This window comes from Oratosquilla oratoria, chromosome 13 (assembly GCF_046742065.1).
Source record: "Oratosquilla oratoria isolate Oo_2021 chromosome 13, ASM4674206v1, whole genome shotgun sequence".
Taxonomy (NCBI): Eukaryota; Metazoa; Arthropoda; class Malacostraca; order Stomatopoda; family Squillidae; genus Oratosquilla; species Oratosquilla oratoria.
The window spans coordinates 17,866,538-17,878,063 of record NC_134789.1 but is presented as its reverse complement, the minus strand read 5'-3'; positions in this window follow the sequence as shown (position 1 = coordinate 17,878,063).

Sequence of the window (11,526 nt, the reverse complement as noted above, 5' to 3'; positions counted from 1 at the left end):
TTATTATTATTATTATTATTATTTATTTTATTATTTTATTATTATTATTATTATTATTTTATTATCATTATCATTATTATTATTATTATTATTATTATTATTATTATTATTATTATTATTGTGGATAGGAGGTAAGGGAACACGGGCTGAGGGAAATACTCAGACCGTGTTCCCTTACCTCCTATCCACATTCGTCACAATGTATACACATTATTATTATTATTATCATCATCATCATCATCATCATCATCATCATCATCATCATCATCATCATCATCATCATCATCATCATTATTATTATTATTATTATTATTATTATTATTATTATTATTATAATTATTATTAGTAGTATTAAGAATACCACCGTAAGAACGTTAAGGTGGTGTTCTTAAAAAAAATCCATATATAATTCTTCTATAAATCCACTAGACAGAAGGTGGAGAGCCGAGATAAAGAAGCTTGCAGGAATGACATGCCAGAGGTTGGCGCGGGCGTGTGAATCATGGAATGCTATGAAAGAGGTCTTTGTTCAGTAACTGAACCTTCTCAACGAGATTCCAACCCCACATTCAGCTTACATCCATCAAAATCCATTCCTTGTCTTTTCCGTCTTAGCACCTCCTGAATGAAGGCCGCCCCTCTCCTCCACCACAATACTTGCGTTGGACGTAATGCAGCGAGGCATAGTTCCGATACAACATGGGTTAGGTTCGGTTGTGGGTAAGCTCCCAGGATGTGCCCGTGTCTCACTTGTTGATTCAAGGACTTTTCACCAATGTATCTCCTTATCAACACTTAGAACCTGAGGTCATCCCTAAGTTGATTAAAATTGCCTGGCGAGAGCAAGAATCTCATTAAAGTGACTGGATCTTTAAGTAATTTTTCGAAACGGTTTTTTGTATGGAAAGGGAATTCCTGCAGATGATTAAAATTACCTGTCAGGTTTAGATAGGTTATGTTATGTTAGGTCGGGTTAGTTAGGAAAGAGTATGTCGACTCTCTATTTACAGGGTCATTGTGGCGAGTTGGTTTTGACCTAGTGTTGCACAACACAGTCCTTGGATCGACTGTTACTTGTACTTACATCCCTAGCACATAGGGCAAAGGTGAAGGCTTAGGTTCCTGCTAAGCGTCTCCAGGTGTAAGCTCCTTCCCTCCAAGGACTGTGTGTGTGTGTGTGTGTGTGTGTGTGTGTGTGTGTGTGTGTGTGTGTGTGTGTGTGTGTGTGTGTGTGTGTGTGTGTGTATGTGTGTGTGTGTGTGTGTGCTCCATGGAATCTCTCTGGGAAGAAATGTTGGACTGCGGGTGGCGTAATCGGAGGCGTGCTGGTCTCGCATTAGCTTAGTCGTGGGTTCGAGTCCCACACTTCTCTCGGATTCTCAGCAATAAATGTTACTGCCACAACAGCGCAAAGGTGATGGCTTCGGCCGCAGCTACGCGCCTTCTGGCGTACGCCTCTCATCATCTTATTCTGTATTAGAAGAGAGAATTTGCCATTTGCTAGTTCTCGTGGAAAAGAGTACTGGAAAAATCGTGGAAGTTGACAATAAGAGAGATCTTGGGCCACTTCCGGGTTTGAGTTAACCCAAACAAATGGACAAAAAAATGAATATAGGTGTAATATATAGGCCAAAGACATTATCATTACCAGACGACAAACTGTTATTTCAAGAACTGTCTAGTTTCTGCAACCGGGATTTATTGATAATGGGTGATTTCAATTTTACTGACATTGATTGGATGACCCTTGAACATGGCCATATAGGTAGTCGCTTGTTTGATTTTCTTGGTGACAATTACTTAAATCAGCATGTAAAAGAGCCCACAAGATATGGAAACTTACTCGATCTTTTGATCACTAGCCGCGAAAGCATGGTAACTGATGTAGAAGTCGGTGAATCTGTTGCAAATAGCGATCACAACCTAGTTAGATTCAAACTCCTAAACAATTTTAGAATAGATACTTGTGTTTCTAAAATACCCGATTTCAGTAAAGCTCAGTTCATAGAACTACGTCAGGAGCTTCAGCTTACAGATTGGGAGGCAAAATTAAACGAAAGACCTGTAGATCAGATGTGGGAAATATTTCAAAATACGCTCACTAAGATGATTCAAACTTACATTCCTTTTAAGGACAGACGTCCCCCAAATCAGGCTCGCCCAAAGTGGCTCGACAAAGAAACTGAAAAAAGTATTGCTAAAAAGAGACAGGCTTATAAGAAATATAAGTGCTCGGGTGCATCTAATGACTATGAAAGTTATGTATCAATACAGAGAGAAATTTAAAAAAGACAATAAGAAAAAGAAAACGACAATACGAAATGAACATCGCTGAGAAATCCAAAGAGAATCCCAAAGAATTCTATAGTTACATTAGAGATAAAAAGGTTGTTAGGAATCACATTGGTCCACTATTATCTGCTGACGGTCAACTTGAATATTCAAATGAAGGAATGTGTAATATCTTAAACAATTATTTTAGCTCGGTATTCGTAAACGAAACACCTCAAGGTGAATTCCAAACTGAAACCTGTGAAAAGTCTAGGGTAAACTTACTCGGTACGGTAAATATAACAAAAGAAAAAATTAAAAGGTGTATAGACAAACTCAAAGTTAATAAAACACCAGGGCCTGACGGTTGGCATCCAAGAATCTTAAAGGAAATGAAAAATGAGATTGTTGTTCCATTAGAAATTATTTTCAAGAAATCCATCATATCCGGAGATGTCCCAAGAGAATGGAAGCTAGCTAACGTTACTCCCATCTTCAAAAAAGGTGACAAAAAGAAACCAAATAACTATAGGACTATAAGTTTGACTTCAATCGTAGGAAAAATAATGGAAACTATCACCAGAGATGCTATCGAACATCATTTAGAAAGTAACCGTTTGATAAATGATAGCCAGCATGGTTTCAGACGGAAACGTTCTTGCGTGACTAACTTACTCGAATTCTACAACACAGTTATCTCGAATTATGACAAAAGAAACAATATAGATTTAGTATGTCTAGACTTTGCAAAAGCTTTTGATACCGTCCCACACGAAAGACTACTTACTAAATTAGCTTTGCATGGAATAAGTGGTAGCCTATTAGGTTGGACTAGTAATTGGTTGAAAGGTCGAAAACAGAGAGTTGTTTTAAATGGAAAAACTTCTGGATGGAAATGTGTTGCAAGTGGAGTTCCTCAGGGTTCCGTTCTTGGGCCACTTCTATTCATAGTATATATAAATGATATAGACCATGGACTAAAATCTACTGTTTCCAAATTTGCTGATGATACAAAACTGTGCGGAGTGGCAAATGATCACTCAAACCAATTAGATATTCAAGAAGATTTAGATCAATTACAGCAATGGTCTGAAAAGTGGCTAATGAAATTTAACACAAGTAAATGCAAGGTAATGCACATAGGTAAAAATAACAGTAAGTACGATTACAAGTTATTTGGAAATTCGTTAACAAAAGTGGATAGTGAAAAAGATCTCGGCGTAATTATCAGTAACGACCTCAAATCATCCAAGCAGTGTGTTTCAGCCTCTGAGAAAGCAAATAAGATTCTAGGACTGATTGCGCGATCTTTTGATTTCAAAAGTCCATCACTCATTAACAAGCTATATAAATCGTTAGTTCGTCCACATTTGGAATATGCTGTTTCCGTATGGTCACCGAATCTCATTAAAGACATTGACAGATTGGAAAGAGTACAACGGCGAGCCACAAAACTGATTCCAAATATCAAAAATAAATCATACGAAAATCGACTAAAACATATGAATCTGTTTTCCCTAAAAAAGCGTAGACTCAGAGGTGACTTGATACAGATCTTTAAAATTCTAAAGGGAATTGACAACATCAAAAGTGACCAAATTTTTACATTGAATGAGAATCAGACAAGAAACAATGGTCTTAAAATCTCCGGAAATAGATTCAATTTGGAAGTAGGTAGAAACAACTTTGCCAACCGTGTAGTTAATGAATGGAATAAACTTCCTGCACAGGTAGTGCAATGTAGTTCAGTTCGAAGCTTTAAGAATCATTTAGATAAATACCTAAGTAAGATGCTGTAATGATTATAATTTATCTTATATCATTTGTTTTTGTTTTGTTATCATTTGTCTGTCTGATTTTTATTTATTATTAGTTATATGTCAATTTATTATTATTTACTATTTACCTGTTTGTTTATTATTTAACTATACCTATGCATTTATTTATGTATTTTATTTGTTATTTACATTATCATAGTTATTATTTATTATTTTATCATTAATATGATTTTTTTTCGCATCCGACCTAGATATGGATCAAAAGGTCTCCTGTCGGCATGCTCCGCCTTTGTAATCCTTTGTAATGAATAACGACCCCTCAGGGAGGCAACTCACGATAAAAGCCAGTACCGACGTCCAGATGCAAGCGCCCACCGTTGGTTCGTTTCCACATATAATCAAGATCATGTTAACCACTTCTGCTGCGATAGTACCTTAAGAAATGCAAGTGAGTTAAATGTTCTAATACACTGGTAAGATGAAATGTTAATTCAACGTCCCCACTATGTATCCTCCGCCTAGTATAGCCCACTAACCCATATGTATAACCACGCTGAAGAGGATCACAGACAGTGACCGTAATACAACATTCTTTTCTCCCGTATTAGGATCTACAGGTCACATTAAGTAATGTTATTATAACTAATGTCAAACGACTAAACTTAAAGCAAGATCTCAAGAAGGCTATCTTAATTACCTTAATGTATCTTATCTATCTTAATCTCTACGACGATGATTTTATACATTCTCTCCCGGCTGACGCTAGTCAATTTTATTCAGTTTGTAGCAAGATCGCATACTAAAGGGACGTAAGCTATCTCAGTTACTTTTACTCATTATCACACCTTTACATATCTTGTTCTGATTAACGGCAGCCGATTTTATTCGACTTGGAAGAAGATCCGGTAATGAAAGAATTAATACCACAACTGCCTCTCCGGGCGATGTCTCGGGTGTGCAACAAGAGTATCAATAACGACCATTTCAAGGAGAATCAGCGTGACATCCTACCAACGCAGCCTCGATTCTGCGAAACCCAAATGCACCAAATCACCCGATAAAAGCACCACGACGAGAGAGCTTCCTCCGGAACTGGAGCAGACTGTACACACGGTATATGTCACAGCAATCCATCTTGACGTTCGTAACACAAAACCTTGTGCGAAGTGCGTGTCAGTTAGGTTAATTCGCATCAGATGAAGGGCTTCCCCTTGAGGCGGAGGGACAAACTGGCGCTGAACACGCAACTGAAGATCCTCTGGCTGGCGAAGGCGGGGTTTGGCACCCGGAACTGAATAAAATCGTCTGGCGACAGCCAAGATAAAATCGGTAGAGCGAATGATCATACCAAAGGAGAGAAGGGAGTTCTGACCCCTTTATGAGGTGACGTTTTCAAAGATGAATAAAATCAACAGGTGTAATCCAGAATGAAGACTACGTGACTGGAAGAAAAGAGGTCATAGTTGTGAAGCAAAAGCAATGTTAAGTATACGAGAGAGAGAGAGAGAGAGAGAGAGAGAGAGAGAGAGAGAGAGAGAGAGAGAGAGAGAGAGAGAGAGAGAGAGAGAGAGAGAGAGAGGAGAGAGAGAGAGAGAGAGAGGAGAGAGAGAGAGAGAGAGAGAGAGAGAGAGAGAGAGAGAGAGAGAGAGAGAGAGAGAGAGAGAGAGAGAGAGAGAGAGAGAGGAGAGAGAGAGAGAGAGAGAGAGAGAGAGAGAGAGAGAGAGAGAGAGAGAGAGAGAGAGAGAGAGAGAGAGAGAGAGAGAGAGAGAGAGAGAGAGAGAGAGAGAGAGAGAGAGAGAGAGAGAGAGAGGGAGAGAGAGAAGAGAGGAGAGAGAGTAGAGAGAGGAGAGAGAGGAGAGAAGAGAGAGAGAGAGAGAGAGAGAGAGAGAGAGAGAGAGAGAGAGAGAGAGAGAGAGAGAGAGAGAGAGAGAGAGAGAGAGAGAGAGAGAGAGAGAGAGAGAAGGACGACTGACTACTGAGATTATTACTGACTCCGTTTCAACTCATGTCATATTCCTCCTCACAGTATGTTTTCTGATGCATATCTTATTGAGTTTGTATAAATGTTGGGATCCTTATCATACCAACATCACAAGCAACAACATGGTACCTTGATCTGATACCTAAAAACATCTGCATCTGATCTCACAATCATTCCTCTTCATTACGGTAGATAGAGATGATAATACACGAGAAAAATACAAGTTATAAAGAGCTGGAAACGACACACAGAAGAAAGAATGAGAATCTTAAGAAGACCCTAATCATTCTCATGGCAAGGCCTATTATATATATACTCTTTACTCCTTTGTTATATATACTCTTTACGTTCCAATTTCACGCCTCATTTGCTATTTGTCCCAGCTCCATTTCTGACATTTTCAGAAAACATTTTGCGTCAGTTTATTTCAGGTTCATTTCAGGTTATGCAGGGCAGGGACAAAAATTGTCTCCACATGCTTATCTTATTTATTTATTTATTTAGTTATTTATTTATTTATTCATTTATCTATTTATTCATTTATTATCTTTCGATTTATTATTCATTGGTCTCATAAACAAATGAAACGCAGTATGGCAAGAACAATAATGTATCAAAACTATATATAAAAGCAATTGCAACAAATTGGGCGAGAATGATATGAGCGAGGATGTGTGTGTGTGTGTGTGTGTGTGTGTGTGTGTGTGTGTGTGTGTGTGTGTGTGTGTGTGTGTGTGTGTGTGTGTGTGTATTCACTTGGTCTTTGGATCACGTGTTGGACTCGTGATCGACAGCTATTTCCCTCCTGGAAGAGAGCTCAGAGCTCGTAGGTCCGATCTATGGGTAATGCTATGACCTTGCACACACACACACACACACACCCAACTCCCCGCCCACGAGAGTCAGAGTAACGACCCGAAGCGCAGCGGTACCGAAATAATTTAGGGCCCTGGGCAGGATTCGAACCAATAACTGCAGGCCACTATGGTGGCAGTTCAGCGCTCTACCAACTACGCCACCGTGTGTGTGTGTGTGTGTGTGTGTGTGTGTGTGTGTGTGTGTGTGTGTGTGTGTGTGTGTGTGTGTGTGTGTGTGTGTGTGTGTGTGTGTGTGTTTGTACAGTATGCATGCATGTATGTATGTATGTATACATGTATGTATGTATGTATGTATGTATGTATGTATGTATGTATGTATGTATGTATGTATGTATGTGTATGTATATATATATATATATATATATATATATATATATATGCATGAGAAATCACATAAACTCGTGATTCTAAATATGCGGAAAAACCACAAAGGAAAAAGAAAAACTGATGACCAAGCGCTTTCGTCTATTCAGTACTGAATAGACGAAAGCGCTTGGTCATCAGTTTTTCTTTTTCCTTGGTGTTTTTTTTCGCATATATATATATATATATATATATATATATATATATATATATATATATATAAATATATATATACATATATATATATATATATATATATATACATGTATGTATGCATGTGTGTACATATGTATGTATGAATGTATACACACACACACACACAGAGACACACACACACACACACACACACACACACACACACACACACACACACACACACACACACACATATATATATATATATATATATATATATATATATATGTATTATACATATATATATATATGTATGTATATATATATATATATATATATATATATATATATATACATATATACATATACCAAGGCTTTTTCCCCCTTCCAAGGGAGGTAGCCAAAAAGAGAAAGGCATAAAAACACTCCCACCCATTTCATCCCTAAATACACTCCACACCCCTCCCACCCTCCCTCTCATCTGAGCACCTCCTGGATGACGGGTCATCCCTGCACCCTGCCCACCGCCCTGGGTCAGAAGCAGTGTCGCAAGACACAGCACATCCACAGCAAGGCCGCTTCATTTAATCGGCGACCCCCCCTCTCCGTCCCACCTTGCATATAAGGAGAGGACGGGGAGAAATCCCTTCGGGCTGCGTCAAAATTTACTCACACATACTACCCCACCCCCACCCCTCCGCCCATTCCTCCTCATGCAATCACATCATCCATATACAACCATTCTCCACTCACCTCTGTCTTCCGTCCTCTCCCTTCCTTCCTCAACAGACATTCCCCTCTTCCCCAAAGCCCCCTTCACCCCATCCATCCACCTCATCCTAGGACGTCCCCTCATGTTCACTCCCTCCACATCTGCCTTCCATACCTCTTTTACTAGTCTTTCTTCACTCATTCTTTCCATGTGTCCAAACCATCCTAATATTCTTTCATCAACCCTATCTCCCAAATCCTTTTTCACCCCTGTTCTCCTTCTCACCTCCTCATTTCTCACTCTATCCAGCCTAGTAACCCCCACCATACTACTCAGACACCTCATCTCAAACACATTCAAACTCCTTCTCTCTTCTTCTCTTATGTTCCACGTTTCTGCCCCATACAGTGCTGTTGGCACAATCACTCCTTCATACAGTCTCCTCTTCGCATCCATTCCCAAATGTCTATTCCTCATTACACTCTTTAATCCACCAAGGCATTTACTCGCTTCTCTCAATCTACATTCTACCTCCACCTTCACTCCACCTTTTCCTGCTACACTTGCACCCAAGTATCTAAAACTATCCACTTCCTCCAGTCGCTCTCCCTTAATGTTCACTTCCAGTCTACTGCCACTTTCACCCCTTGTACATCTCATCACCTTACTTTTACCCACATTTATCTTTAGCTTTCTTCTATCACATACTCTCCCAAACTCTGCCACCAGCTTCCTCAATCCCTCCTCTGACCCTGCCACAAGCGCAGTGTCGTCCGCAAACAACAGCTGGCTCACCTCCCACTTTTCTCCATTTTCTTTAACCATCTCCAATCCCTGACCCACTACCCTAGCATTCACCTCTCGCACCACCCCATCCATGTATAAGTTGAACAGCCAGGGCGACATAACGCATCCTTGACGAAGTCCCACCTTTACTTCAAACCACTCACTCTCTCCATTTCTAATCCTGACACAAGCTCTACTACTCTCATAAAAACTCTTGACAGCTCCCAAAAGCTTTCCTCCTATCCCATAAATCTGCATAACCTCCCACAGTGCCTTTCTGTCTACCCTATCATAAGCCTTTTCCAGATCCATAAAAACCCCAAAAAACATCCTTCCCCTTTCCTATAGCTTTCTCACATATCTGTCTTACCACAAAGATCTGATCTACACAACCTCTACCTGTCCTAAATCCACACTGTTCCTCACCAATTACTCCTTCTGTTCCTCTCCTAATCCTCTCAAATAAGATCCTCCCATAAGCCTTCCCTACTACACTTAACAGGCTAATCCCTCTGAAACTACTACATTCACACTTGTCCCCTTTTCCTTTGTAAAGAGGAACTATACAGGCACTTCTCCAGTCCTCCGGTACTCTACCCTCTCTCCAGCAAACATTAAATAACCGCACCAACCAGTCCACCATCACTGAACCTCCCTTTTTCAGACATTCTGCATGGCATCCATCCAGACCAGGTGCCTTACCTGCTTTCATCATCTTTACAACTGCCTTCACCTCATCCTTCCTTATTTCTCCTCCATTCTCCTCACTCATCACTCTCATTTTCTTCGCATTTCCCACTGCAGCTATCTTTCCTTCCCTATCCTCCTTCACATTCAGCAACTCCCTAAAATATTCTGCCCATCTTCCCCTTACTGCCATCTCTTCCATTATCATCTCTCCATCTGTACCTTTTACCTTTTCTTCCCTACTTGATTCGCCTCCTCTTCCTCTCTTAATTTCTTTCCAAAACATCTTTTTATTACTTTCAAAATTTTCTGTCATACTCCTACCCCATTTCACATCTGCTCTCCTCTTTGCCTCCTTTACCTTTTGCTTTACTTCTCTTTTCTTTTCTTTGTACGTCTCATATGACTCCCCCGTCCTCTTTTGTAACCAATCTGTGAATGCTCGCTTCTTCTCTTCTATAACCTTCTTTGTTTCCTCATCCCACCATTCACTACCCTTTCTTCTATTTCTCCCTGTCCTTCTTGTTCCACACACCATCCTTGCACACTTTAAGACTCCCTCCTTGAACCATCCCCATTCCTCCTCCACCCCCATCTCTGCTCTATCCTTTACTCCCTCCCACTCCTCCTTCAGCTTCTTTTCGTACTCCTTCTCCTTTTCCTTTTCATTCAAGGAATTCACTCTAAGAACCTCCCTACCATTTGTCCCTTTCCTCTTTCTCCATCTATCCTCCACTCTCAGCTTACCTTCCACCAAAAAATGATCTGATATTCCCCCACCCTCTCCCCTTAGCACATATACATCCTTAACTCTTCCTATTATAATCCTATTTACCACTACATAATCCATTAGCGCTCTATCTACCACCCTTCCATCCACCACCCTCTCCCATGTGTACTTATGCTTGACTTTCTTCCGAAACACTGTATTTGCTATCATCAACTCTCTTTCTAGACACATTTCCACCATCAACTCTCCACTACGATTCTTTCCTGGAACTCCACACTTCCCAACCACTCCATCGATTGGACCATTTCCCACCCTAGCATTAAGGTCTCCCAGTACTATTACATTGACATTTCTTCCTAAACCCTCTATGCACTCATTTAAATCTATCCAAAAGGCCTCCCTTTCTTCCACGCTCTTCTCACTGCCAGGCCCATATGCACTTACAAAGACCCACATCTCCTTTCCCAGTTTCACCTTCATCCACATTATCCTTGAGGAAACCTCCTATCTCCTCACTTACTAGAATAGCCACCCCTTCCCTCCCTCGCCCTCTCTTCACTCCTGATAACCTCCCACTTACACTCCCAAACTTACACTCACCCTTCCCTTTCAACTTAGTTTCACTCAAAGCCAACACATCCATCTTTCTTCTCACAAACATACTACCTATCTCTTCCCTTTTACTCTCATCTGTACCACATCCACGTACATTAAAAGACCCAAACCTTAGGGTGCTGGCCCGAGGCCCTCCAGCACCCCTTATGCCTTCACTTTTCTTTTTAGGTTATATGCCCCATGGGGCTACAGGGAGAAGGATGCCTAGTCCCTCTCCCCGTCCCTTTCTTCTCGCCTCTTACGATCCAAGTGGGATACTTGGTGGCAGTATTCTTTTCCCCCACCACAGGGAATTCCCCCATCACAGAAAGAGAATACTCAGAGAAATGGTACAGGACAGCAACAAGGGGTTGGGGGACAGCATAACGGAGGGACAGTCGTAGTATAGAAGTGTCATCATTTCTCTATGAACAGAATTTCTTCTATCATAAACAAAATGATTTGTGGCTCTGGTCCGTAGGGGCGCCCCATATAGACCCTAAAGTATCGACTGCATGCTACTTTGCCACAATAACAAGCAGCCAATACCCCAGACGGAAAACATAAAATATAAAGAGAATGTAAGACCTTTCGTTTATCAAACCTATCCA